This window comes from Callorhinus ursinus, unplaced genomic scaffold (assembly GCF_003265705.2).
Source record: "Callorhinus ursinus isolate GAN/ISIS: 27379988/994484 unplaced genomic scaffold, GSC_fseal_2.0 scaffold7, whole genome shotgun sequence".
Classification (NCBI taxonomy): domain Eukaryota; kingdom Metazoa; phylum Chordata; class Mammalia; order Carnivora; family Otariidae; genus Callorhinus; species Callorhinus ursinus.
Window position 1 is genome coordinate 39,392,496 of NW_027397069.1, and position 11,095 is coordinate 39,403,590.

An 11,095-nucleotide genomic window follows, 5' to 3' on the forward strand; every position below is an offset into this window, starting at 1 on the left:
GTACATACCATAGAAGATATTTTCTCAAGTAACCGTCTAAACCACTGGTGTAGTTGCTGCTTTGATTAGGATATTTTTACAAATTCAGGGATAAGATATCATATACATTCATTTAACACATCATTCATAGTTCTTATAGCAAAAACATTAAAGCCAATTGAAGCACATAATGTTACAGGTTATTTTTGATGTAGTTAAACCTACCTGAAGAAGACCTTGAAATGAATTAAAATCTTAAAATATGTTGTAATAGGTGACATCTTTTGTACCACACAGTTTTCCTTGTTTTCTATGGTAAAAAATTTAAAGGCTTAATTTAATTTTAAGATGAGTTATACATTTTTCTTTTACCAAAAAAAAGAAAAAAGCAAATAAAGCCATTATTCAAAATTATTGACATTTTTAATTGATGGCAGGTGGTTGGTTCTCTGCCATATCATACCTAATAGGTATTTTTAAGTAAATAAACACAGTTAAAAGTCTCTTTACGATAAAGATGGACCTTCTAGTAATGAGTAAGAAAATTGTTTTCATATAATCTCAAATTATGGAAAGAAAAATTTCTTTTCTAGTTTAGAAAGTATGATAATTACTTGTAAATCTCTTACATCTGGAATGTAAAGATAAAAACATAGGGGGTATAGAGCCATTTTCTCATCTGTCAAAAGGATTTTTGTTAGGAATAAACAAGTTAATACAATGCTATAAGCACTTAGTAAGTGATGACTATTATTATTTTGTCATCTTTACCACAATTATTTTATATAATACATTTTGTACCCTGACTTTAAGGCAACAGATTTTCAAACTTTTTGAATATATGTCTACATATTCTATATATTGTAATTAACATCCCTTTAACTGGTAGAACAACACTATCATTCTAGTACTATCTCGATGTTTCAGTGGCAATATATTGCTTATTCTATCAGATTAATCTACCCATGCTTATTATTTAATGCCAAAAAATTACCTGACCATATTTTTTTCTATTAGCTTTGTCTCTCATTATTTCTCAGTATGAATCCTTTGGTTGTATCAAATTAATGCGTTTTTTTTTTCACCAAATATATATATCATGGCCATGTTGTTTTCCCAAAATAAATAGTTGTCTTGCCTTGTAACACTTATCCAAATGTGATCCATTTTTCTAGACCCAGATTAAATTAGCTTCCACCACAAAATACAGATCTTTTTCTCTGAACTCCTTTTGTTCCTATGCCACAAAATGTAATTGGCTTCTTCATTCTTGTTGACATAACTATATCAGATTTTAAGTGTTTAGAAAGAATGTTTATGTTTTAAATTTTCTCATAGATATATGATCCCACATCTTCTAATATTGTGGTATTTAATTTAATTCTTAAAAATTGATTTTAATTGTTGAAAGAACACCAAGGAAGACTATAAACAGTGAACATTAAAAAATGTATTCTTCCATCTTATGTAATTCAGAAATAAGGGAATGCTTTTATTTAAGAAAATCTAATGTTGAAATAGTTTACTGAAAATTAGAAAACATAAATTATGAAACTTTTTCATTTTTTAGAGCAATCACTATAGAAATGCTTTATATAATTAATGTGTTTTAAATGTATTTTATTTAAAATAATTAAACTTTTAAATAACTTAAAAAAAGAAGAAGCCTTTCATGAGATTCATAGTTTTCTTCTTAAGTCTCGCTCTGAGAAATCATGACATCGCATATTTTACCATAGGTGTATAGCATAAACTCACTAAGAAAATGTCAGAAATGTAACTATACTTGTTTTCTCATTTGGCTTGAATAGGTTTTTAAGCCATCTGAAAATCTTTGATCATGATTATTAAAACTCATTTAATATCTCTCTGATTCATGTTTGAGCACAAATAAGCTTTATACGATGGCATGAATATTTTTCATAAAATATGAATTCTACAAATCTTGCACTGGAATAAAAATTCAGGTTAAACTCATTATGACCTTTGTTATGTTAAAATAGCAATCATACTTTTGAAAAGGCATATTTATGTAAGATACTACTTGTCCGAGGCATAGCCCATTCTTGATATTGTTAACAACCATGGACTAAGAAGATCCATTCTCTAAATGATATATGGAGAGGTAATCTTTCTATGGATGGTACTTATTTAAGAATATGCCATTCTATAATAGTTGTATATTGCTTTTAAATTATAAAATGCCTCTCATTATTATCTTATTTGATATTCCATACAACCCTAAGTGAGGATAAATTAATTAAATCAACTTTTTTTAAGGGTTCACTAATGTGAGGCCTTGTTCTATACACTTTCACCTCCATTAATTCATTTAATATTAATAAAAATTCTGTCATGTGTGTGTATTTAGTATAATTTTGCCAGATGGGAATGACAATGCCCAGAAATTTTGTCGATAGGCCTAAGAAGATATGACTAGATAGTGGCAAAGTCAAGATTCATGTTTTTTTAACTTCAGACGGTATTCTGGTTTGAAACAGGCACGGCAGATACCATCTTCATTTTATTAATGAGGAGTTGAGATCTATCTAAGCAAATTAAATGTTTGCCCGAAATCAAAAACAGAATGTAGCTATTTGAAAACTCGAAATCAACTTTCAATGCAAAGGTTTTCCCACCGTTCCCTATTGGCTCACCATAACGATGAGCTATGACACACGCACAGACATGCCCTGGGATGCAGCTGCCTATATACACTGTGAGCAGAAGAGGGAGAGCAACTAGAAAGAAAGACTGGAAAGGCCGAAAGAAAATAAAACATAAACAATCCATTGCCTCTTCTGCCTTAATAAATTGCATTTTCCACTCTTACTTATTGAGACAAAATTAACCACATAAATTGGAAATGAACTGAACACCCTTCTACACATTGACACACATGTGCATGCGTTCCTACACATAATGCACACTCCACACTAACTTGTTAAAGTCTGAGAGCAAATGCTTCAGAAGTCCTGATGAGGCCCCCCAGGTACTACCTATGTCCCTGCGTCCCTTGAGGAGTAAAGGAACAGTCTGCTTCTTTAGATGGGAGGCTAAATCTTATCTTTCCATTTCCCTGAAAATAGATATCAATCACATCATCTAAAGATTTAGCTATTTAGAATTCTTCAGTATATTTCAGTTTGCATGGTCTCATTATATACATAGATATATTCAGAGTAACTAGCAATAGAATACATTTTTAGTTTCAAAGTTCACATTTTCCCTAATTAAAGGATATTTATACTTAAAGAGACTTCAGTCCTAAATCCCTCATAGAGTTGCCAGAGACCATTCCTTCAGCCCAGATTGTCATGGATATCCTCCAAGTTCTCCAATAATGTATTTTTTAATTTCTCTTCTCTTAACTTTTCCTAGCTACATTAATTAGAATCCTGGTTTGCTCCTGTAGCAAAGTACAAAATAGTTCTTGCTTAAGAAAGATACAAATGGAGATTTCTTTTCCATAATAGACTGAGGATAAATGGTGGCTTCATGGTGTCAGGAGACCATATCTTTCCCATGTAGGTGCTCTGTCATTCTCAGTACCTGGTTTTCATCTTGTGGGCTAAGGAGGCTGCTCCAGCTTCTGCTAATACCTCTGCAGGCAAGGAGGAAGAGGATGCAAAATAAAACCACTACTATGGGAGGGTACCATCAGGCAGGGTCAGCAGAACGTGCTCTCTCTGTGTCCATCTCTTTATATTTAGAAGTACAACTAATTATTTGATATTTATTTTGCTTACAGAAATATTAGCTCTATTATTTTCTTGGCTTTGTCATATAATCATGTCATACTGATGACAGTACGTTTCTTTTTTTTTTTTTAGATTTTTATTTATTTGACAGAGAGAGACATAGTGAGAAAGGGAACACAAGAGGGGGAGCGGGAGAGGGAGAAGCAGGCTCTCCGCTGAGCAGGGAGCCTGATGCGGGGCTCGATTTCAGGACCCTGGGATCATGACCTGAGCCAAAGGCAGACGCTTAACGACTGAGCCACGCAGGCGCCCTGACAGTATTTTTCTTTCTTCAACTTTTTTTTCCTTACCTCCATGTCCATGCTAAGACCTCCTCCAGCAGGTTAAATAGAAGTAGTGACAGTAGACAATTTATCTAGTTCCTGACCTCAAAGGGAAAGATTTCAAGTTATCAGTGCAGCAGGTAATTCATAGATATCCTTCATCAGATTGAGGAAGTTTTCTTTGATTTCTTGGATAACCCAAGTAGTTAATTATATAGAGTACTTTTATATATAGCTGCATTCATTCCTCTAGTATTTTAATTTAGGATGTGTATATCTATGTTCATAAATGTGTTTGTTTTATTTTTATTTTTTTATTTAAATTCAGTTAGCCAACATATAGTTCATCATTAGTTTCAGATGTAGTGTTCAGTAATTTATCAGTTATGTGTAACACCCAGTCATAAATATGTTTGTTCTGTAATTTTTCATTATGGTACTATTGTCAGATTTTAAAATGCATTTTTTGCAAGCCTCATAAAAGAAATTCAGGATTATTTTTTTTCCAAACTCCCTCCAGTAAAGTTTGGTAAACTTAGATATACTTTATTTAATGCTTTGTAGAAGTCTTCACGAAAGCCATTTGCCCTTACTATATATCTAAGGCTGCAGCATCTCCAATTATTTCTGACTTGCTTCTCGTTGCCTTCTCTTTTTCACTAGATGAATCTTGCCAGAAGTTTGTCGATTTTCTTTGACTTCTCTAAGAAACAACTTTTGGTGTTGTTGATCCTCTCTGTTGTTTATTTGTGTTCTATTTTATTAATTTCTATTCTTTATTGTTGTATTCCTTCAATTGTGTGTCTTCTGGGGGAGGGTGAATGTCCTTTTGCTAATATCTTGAGATAGTTGTTGAAGGCTATGTATTTGAAGCTGAAGATCTTCCTCTATGTTCTTTTTTTACTGACATTCCAAAGCACCATTTTTATCATTCAAATAAAAACATTTTTAAATTTACATTATGATTTCTTTCATAAATCATAGGTTATTTGGAAGTATATTTCCTTTTTTAGGTTTTTACTTTGATATAATTTCAAAAGTATATTAAATGTGTGAATGGGATGAAGAATGGTATAAATCTGGTATCCATTAGCCAGATTCAACAGCTGTTAACTTTTTCCCTATTTGTTTATCATTACATGATTCCCTTTCTCTACATGCACACATCCTCATATCTTTTATTTTTTTCCAAACCATTTGTCATTTGAGATGAAATTGCAGACATGACATACCTTTATCCTGAAATACTTCAATATGTATTTTCCAAGAATAAGGACATTCTCTTATATAACCACTACACAATTATAATCAGGAAATCCAATTTGGATACAATACTGCTATGTAATTCACATTCAGTATTTGAAATTTGACACTTATCCCAATGATGTCCTCCACTACTTTTTTCTTTCTCTAGATAATGCACCATATTTAATTGTTTGGAAGTACATTTTTCTTTCTTCTTTTTTTCTAAGCATTAGGTGGCTATTTATTGATTCTTTCTGAGAAAATGTCACAAATATAAGTAAACTTGTACAGTTATATTTTAAAGATTTATTTATTTATTTATTTGAGAGAGAGAATGAGATAGAGAGAGCACACATGAGGGGGGGAGGGTCAGAGGGAGAAGCAGACTCCCTGCTGAGCAAGGAGCCCAATGCGGGACTCGATCCCGCGACTCCAGGATCATGACCTGAGCCGAAGGCAGTCGCTTAACCAACTGAGCCACCCAGGCGCCCGTACACAGTTATATTTTAGAAATGAGCCAAAGGAGATCAAATAATATCATATCTTGTATAACTACAGTGATTTGTAACAGAGGGAAGGAAAACACAAGTTACCATTGTAGTTTTGCTTAAGGTAATGCAAAGGGATTGCTTTTTTGGAAATGGCCATTATGTGGGAAGAAACCTAACCAGGACAACACAGACCAAGTATGATTTATATATGGTTCTGTTTGATCACTATTTTATAACTGGACAGCATGACCCACTACTGGGTAATGACATCTGCTTCATGGGTCACAGCTAGTATTTTGTTATAAAATATAATAAAACAGAAAATATTAGAGGATATAACATGCAATAAAGGAAAATACCCTCTTCAAACTTTTGTTTTTGTATGTGAGTATGAATCAGATTATGGTACAAAATATACTGACTTTGCCTTCACGGTCCTAAAAGTCTAAAGAACTAGGTTAGATCATCCCAGTCCCAGTAACATAGCCTATATGATTTCCTGAATTTTTCAAAAAAAAATAAAATATGTAACTTGCATTCCTTTTGGGAGCAAGCATAAAAAAAACTTTTTTTCATCTATTTTATGGCTTTCCTCAGTAAAGAGATTTTTTTAAACTCATGAAATATCAAGAAGCAGGTAAAATATTAAGAATGCAATTTCAATAACCTATAAATTTGAATTTCAATAAAATACATTGGTTTCCATTCAAATATGAGTAACAGCTTTATCCTAGTGCCCCCTTCTAATAGATACTGAAAGGATACTCTGGTTGTGTTCTTAGAATCTGGAAAGGCACTTAGAGCCCCTGTCACATGCATCATTATCAGCTTTCTGTCCCAGGACAGAAGGACTTTACAGAACCTATCTTGGCTTATGATGCCCAGCTCCTGCTGCTGGCGGCCCACTCGGTTCTGCCTTGGCAACGCATGATCTCACATGCAGGTGGCTTCCTGCTGCTGTTAATCCAGTCAGGAAGGCCTGCACAAGAGCACGGTCCACTCCCCACATGCCATCCTCACAGCTGCTGCCACCACCTGAATTCTTCCCCAGCTCCATTTCCCATACTGAGTTTCCCTCCTGCCCTTTTCCCTAACCAACCAGACCCCACCATCCCACAACACAATAGGAAATAACTCCCTAGAAATGCCTAGAACTATAGTTCTTAATTCCTGAATACAGATGGCCCCAACTTATAACGGCTTGAATTACAATTTTTCGACTTTATGATGGTGTGAAAGCAATACACATTCAGCAGAAACCATACTTCAAAGTTTGAATTTTGATCTTTTCCCAGGCTAGCAGTATGAGGTAAGATACTTTCTCCTAATGCTTGACAGTCAGCTATGTGATCATGAGGGTCAATGACTGATACACTTACAACCATTCTGGTTTTCATTGTTAGTACAGTATTCATATCAACAAATTACATGAGTTATTCAATACTTTATGATAAAATAGGCTTTGTGTTAGATGATCTTGCTCAACTGTAGGCTAATGTGAGTGTTTTGAGCACATTTAAGGTAGGCTGAGCTAACAATGATGCTTGGTAGTTTAGGTGTATTGAATGCATTTTCCACTTAACAATATTTTCAACTTATGATGGGCTTATGGGGTGGGGCATCACCCCACTATCACTGAGGAAGGTACATATACGCAGATTTTTGTAATTGTCTTTTTTCCCTGACTTTATTGTGCTTCAGAGCATACCAGGGATCACTTTAAACCAATTCTGTAGTTTGAAGGTTCCTTAGCCAGGTAGTACTTGCATACAAGGGTATATAAATCCATATGAAAGCCTAACTCTGCACCAACATTTACAACAATAAGTATGTTTCCCTTCCTTTTTTTTTCTTTAGTTCTTTTGCTCAGTCCTAAAGCAGGCTTTTCTAATCTTGGGGATGGTGGTTGTGGTTAATTCTTGTCAACCCTTACCCAAGGGAGGGGGGCCCTTTATGGTACCAGCTTATCATGGAAAAGTTTCAAGCTTAATTTAATGAGATGCCTCTGGGGCCAGGAAGACTTCTACCCACCCCAACAGGCTAGCTCCTGGTCTCCACCTAAATGCATCCAAATTCTGAAATCACATATACAAAATATGCAAATATGCTGTGGACAAAAAAAAAAAAAAATCAGTGCTCTGACATTTTGTGTATCACTCCTGGGTTTGGAAAAGGAGTTGCATTGGAGGAAGCAGGAACAAATAAAATAAGCATAATTCTTGTGCGACATTTGTCCACGAAAGGAAGCAGCAAAATGACTGAAAGATCGATGGTATAGAGTTTAGGGAAACTTGTCATTTTCAGATCAAAGAGATTTAAACTTACTTTTGCTTGACATTCTATTTCCAAATCTAATTTTATTTTTTAAAGTGTCTGAGTTCGGGATTTGATTTTGGTTGGTCAGTTGGTGTTTCTTGTTGTTTTTAAAGTGGCTATCTGAAAACATGTTTGTGTGGTCAGTCTAACACATCTCAGAAAATCAAATCCAAGAATCATATTTTAAAGTTACTAACTGTTCATTATTGAAGAATCCTTATTTTTGGATTCTGAGGTGGAACGGTGGAAAACATGAATTTCTTGTTGTATGTTCTTTTCTCTACTAACACACGTAGAAAATTTTCACATTTTCCAAATATTCCTTTTGTCTTACTATCAATTTATCATCTACCACCTCTGTATCTGTCTACATCTGAAGAGGAAAATTACTCAGAGCAGGCCCAGGCCGGCAGGCCCCAGAAGATGGAAAGTTACAAGCAATAGCAAGAGACTACCAGAAGCCCTGCTGGGAGCAAGAGATAACCAGCCAATTCTGCTTCTGTAGGCTTCCCACCACGAGCTTCCTGCACTGCCCTAACCGCTGCCTTATCTGCTATTCCCGCCTAAAGCCACCCCCCCCCCCAATTTAAACCCATCTACCAGCAGTCAGCACAGTCTTTGGAACCTCACCCCCTGCACTGCCCTATAAAAAGTTCTGTAACCCTGCTGCCTGGGGCCCAGAATTTTGAGTGCGAGCTTGTCTGGGTCCACCGGGATAAAATAAACCCAAGTTCCCCTACCTCTCCAAGTGTCGCTTGGTTTATCACCAATCTGACTTATTTTTCCATAATACATCTATCTATTTACTTCCATATTTACTGTATACATTAGTCAATGATAAACAATATCTACACATGGAATTTTTTTCTCTGGGCACACTAGTTTTTACTAGGCCCACGATGCACTTTTCCCTTAGTAATATTCCAATCTCCCTCCATGCATTCAAAAGGCACTCACTGAAAGCTTAATGTATACTGAAGGTCAGGGACAGAAATATGAAGAATAAAAACTCTCATAAATCAAGAGGGGGAGAACAGTGTCATGGAGGACACAATCTTGCAAGTAAATATGTGTTACTCTGTGTAGTTATTAAGAAAAGATGAAATATAGCAGGTATAAAAAGGAAAGAACTGAAGTAGGAGAGTGAGGTTCTTGTTTCACCGAGTCCAAGAATGAATCTCACCAACAAAGGAGAGTGAGTATAGAAACAGAGTTTTATTAAGTGAGGATACAGAAGAAGCTGTCAGGAGTGAGAGGGGTCCTGACAGGGTTGTCACTGAGGGCTTTTAAGGTTGGCCTTTTATTGAAGGCTAACCAGGGAACTTAAATCCTTTTAACATCTCTATTGATAGCACCATTAAGTAAGGACTAGTGATAACATCTTTAATGGCTTACTTCCTTTTTAGGGTCTGGTAATTTTTTTGTTGGTCACAAGTAGCTGTTACAACAAGACAGCACCTCTGACACCTAGGGCAGGGTGGTCTGATTTGTTCCCTTATCTCTGGTTTCCTTATACCTCGCATTTCTGTGATTTTTGTGAGCCTGAACCCTTAGGCGCCTACCTATCTCTCCCAACCTAGCCCAGCCTGTCCCTTACTCCAAATGATGAACTCTATAATCAGTTTCAAAAGGAGAAAGTATGGTTGATATCGACTTTGACAGGTGATAGGACCTCAGCAAATGGAAGAAATCTCAAAAAGGGCATTCCATGTCTCTTTTCTGAAATATCTCATGATATATATTTGAACGAATAAAATCATGGTGCTAAAGATTTATACTGGAAGGAAAGAATATAAGAAGTTAACATTCTGTATATGGTGTATATATAAACATAACAAAATATTCTTTTCATTAGATTTTGGGCATATTGATATTTTCAGTAAATAAATTCAAAGAATGGTCTATATGTATCAAACTAAAAGAATAAATGAAGTCACTTCTACAGACCACTGTGGACTCTGAGCCAAGTCTGCTCTTGGATTGGTTCCCAGAGCTGCCATTGATTTCAGTAGGAGTTGCACACACAAATCTCAGCATTGAAACTAGCTGATGGACAGGATGTTATTACAAAGAGCAAATCTGTAAAATGTTTCAAATATCAGTAACAGCCAAAAGGAAAAAAAAATGGCAGTTAATCAAATGTCAAAGCAACATCATGTAGAGCCAGTTTTGTCCCTAGAAAAGTACATGTGGTTCCTTGTGACTGAGTCAAGTTTCATCATCTCAAGACTAAAATACATGACCTTCTCATTTTGAAAGGAGAGACTTTGACCAAATGGCAAATCCCTTTAATCTGCTTTTAAAAAATCAAGGAAGAAAACATACATTTACATGTCTGGGGGAAAATGTAAAACAACAGAAAAGAAAATGAAATGTATAAAAATATATGAAAAACGTAGCATTTTGATTTAGATGAATATCTACAGTTGAGAAACACAGTCAGAGTGACTCCTTCAAAATGTCAATCTGGTTATGTCACCTCCTCTGATGGAACTCTTCAGTGGCCTTTTTTCTTACAAAAGATACAAAATACCTTAACATGAAACTCAAGGCTGTGCATGGCCTGATTCCCACCTCACTCTACAGTTTCATCCCCACCATGTTGCTCAGGTGCACACCCTGTCCTCTGGCCCACAGCTTGTCTTCCATCCTCCTGCCCTCTTGCATCCCAGGTCTTTTATATAAACAATTTCTCCTTCCTGGAAGGCTCTTTTCTTCCCTCTTAAGCTAATCCCTACCCCTCCATTGGCTCAGTCATCACTTCCTCAAATAAGTGAACCAAGTCAATTTCTACACTAACAAAGTCACAGAAACATGTTCCTTTACATTTTGCCCCCCTTCGTTAGTCCGCTTTATGTAAAGACCATGTGTATGTTGCTCATCATCATGTCTCCCGTATGTAGCACACTGCCGATACCTTGGGAAAAAACTCAATAAATATTTGCTGAGAGGGTGAATGAGTAAATGAGATATCAAGGCAAATTTTAGTAACAATCACCATAATACTGGTTGAATTACTTTGAAGGCAAGAAACAGATAA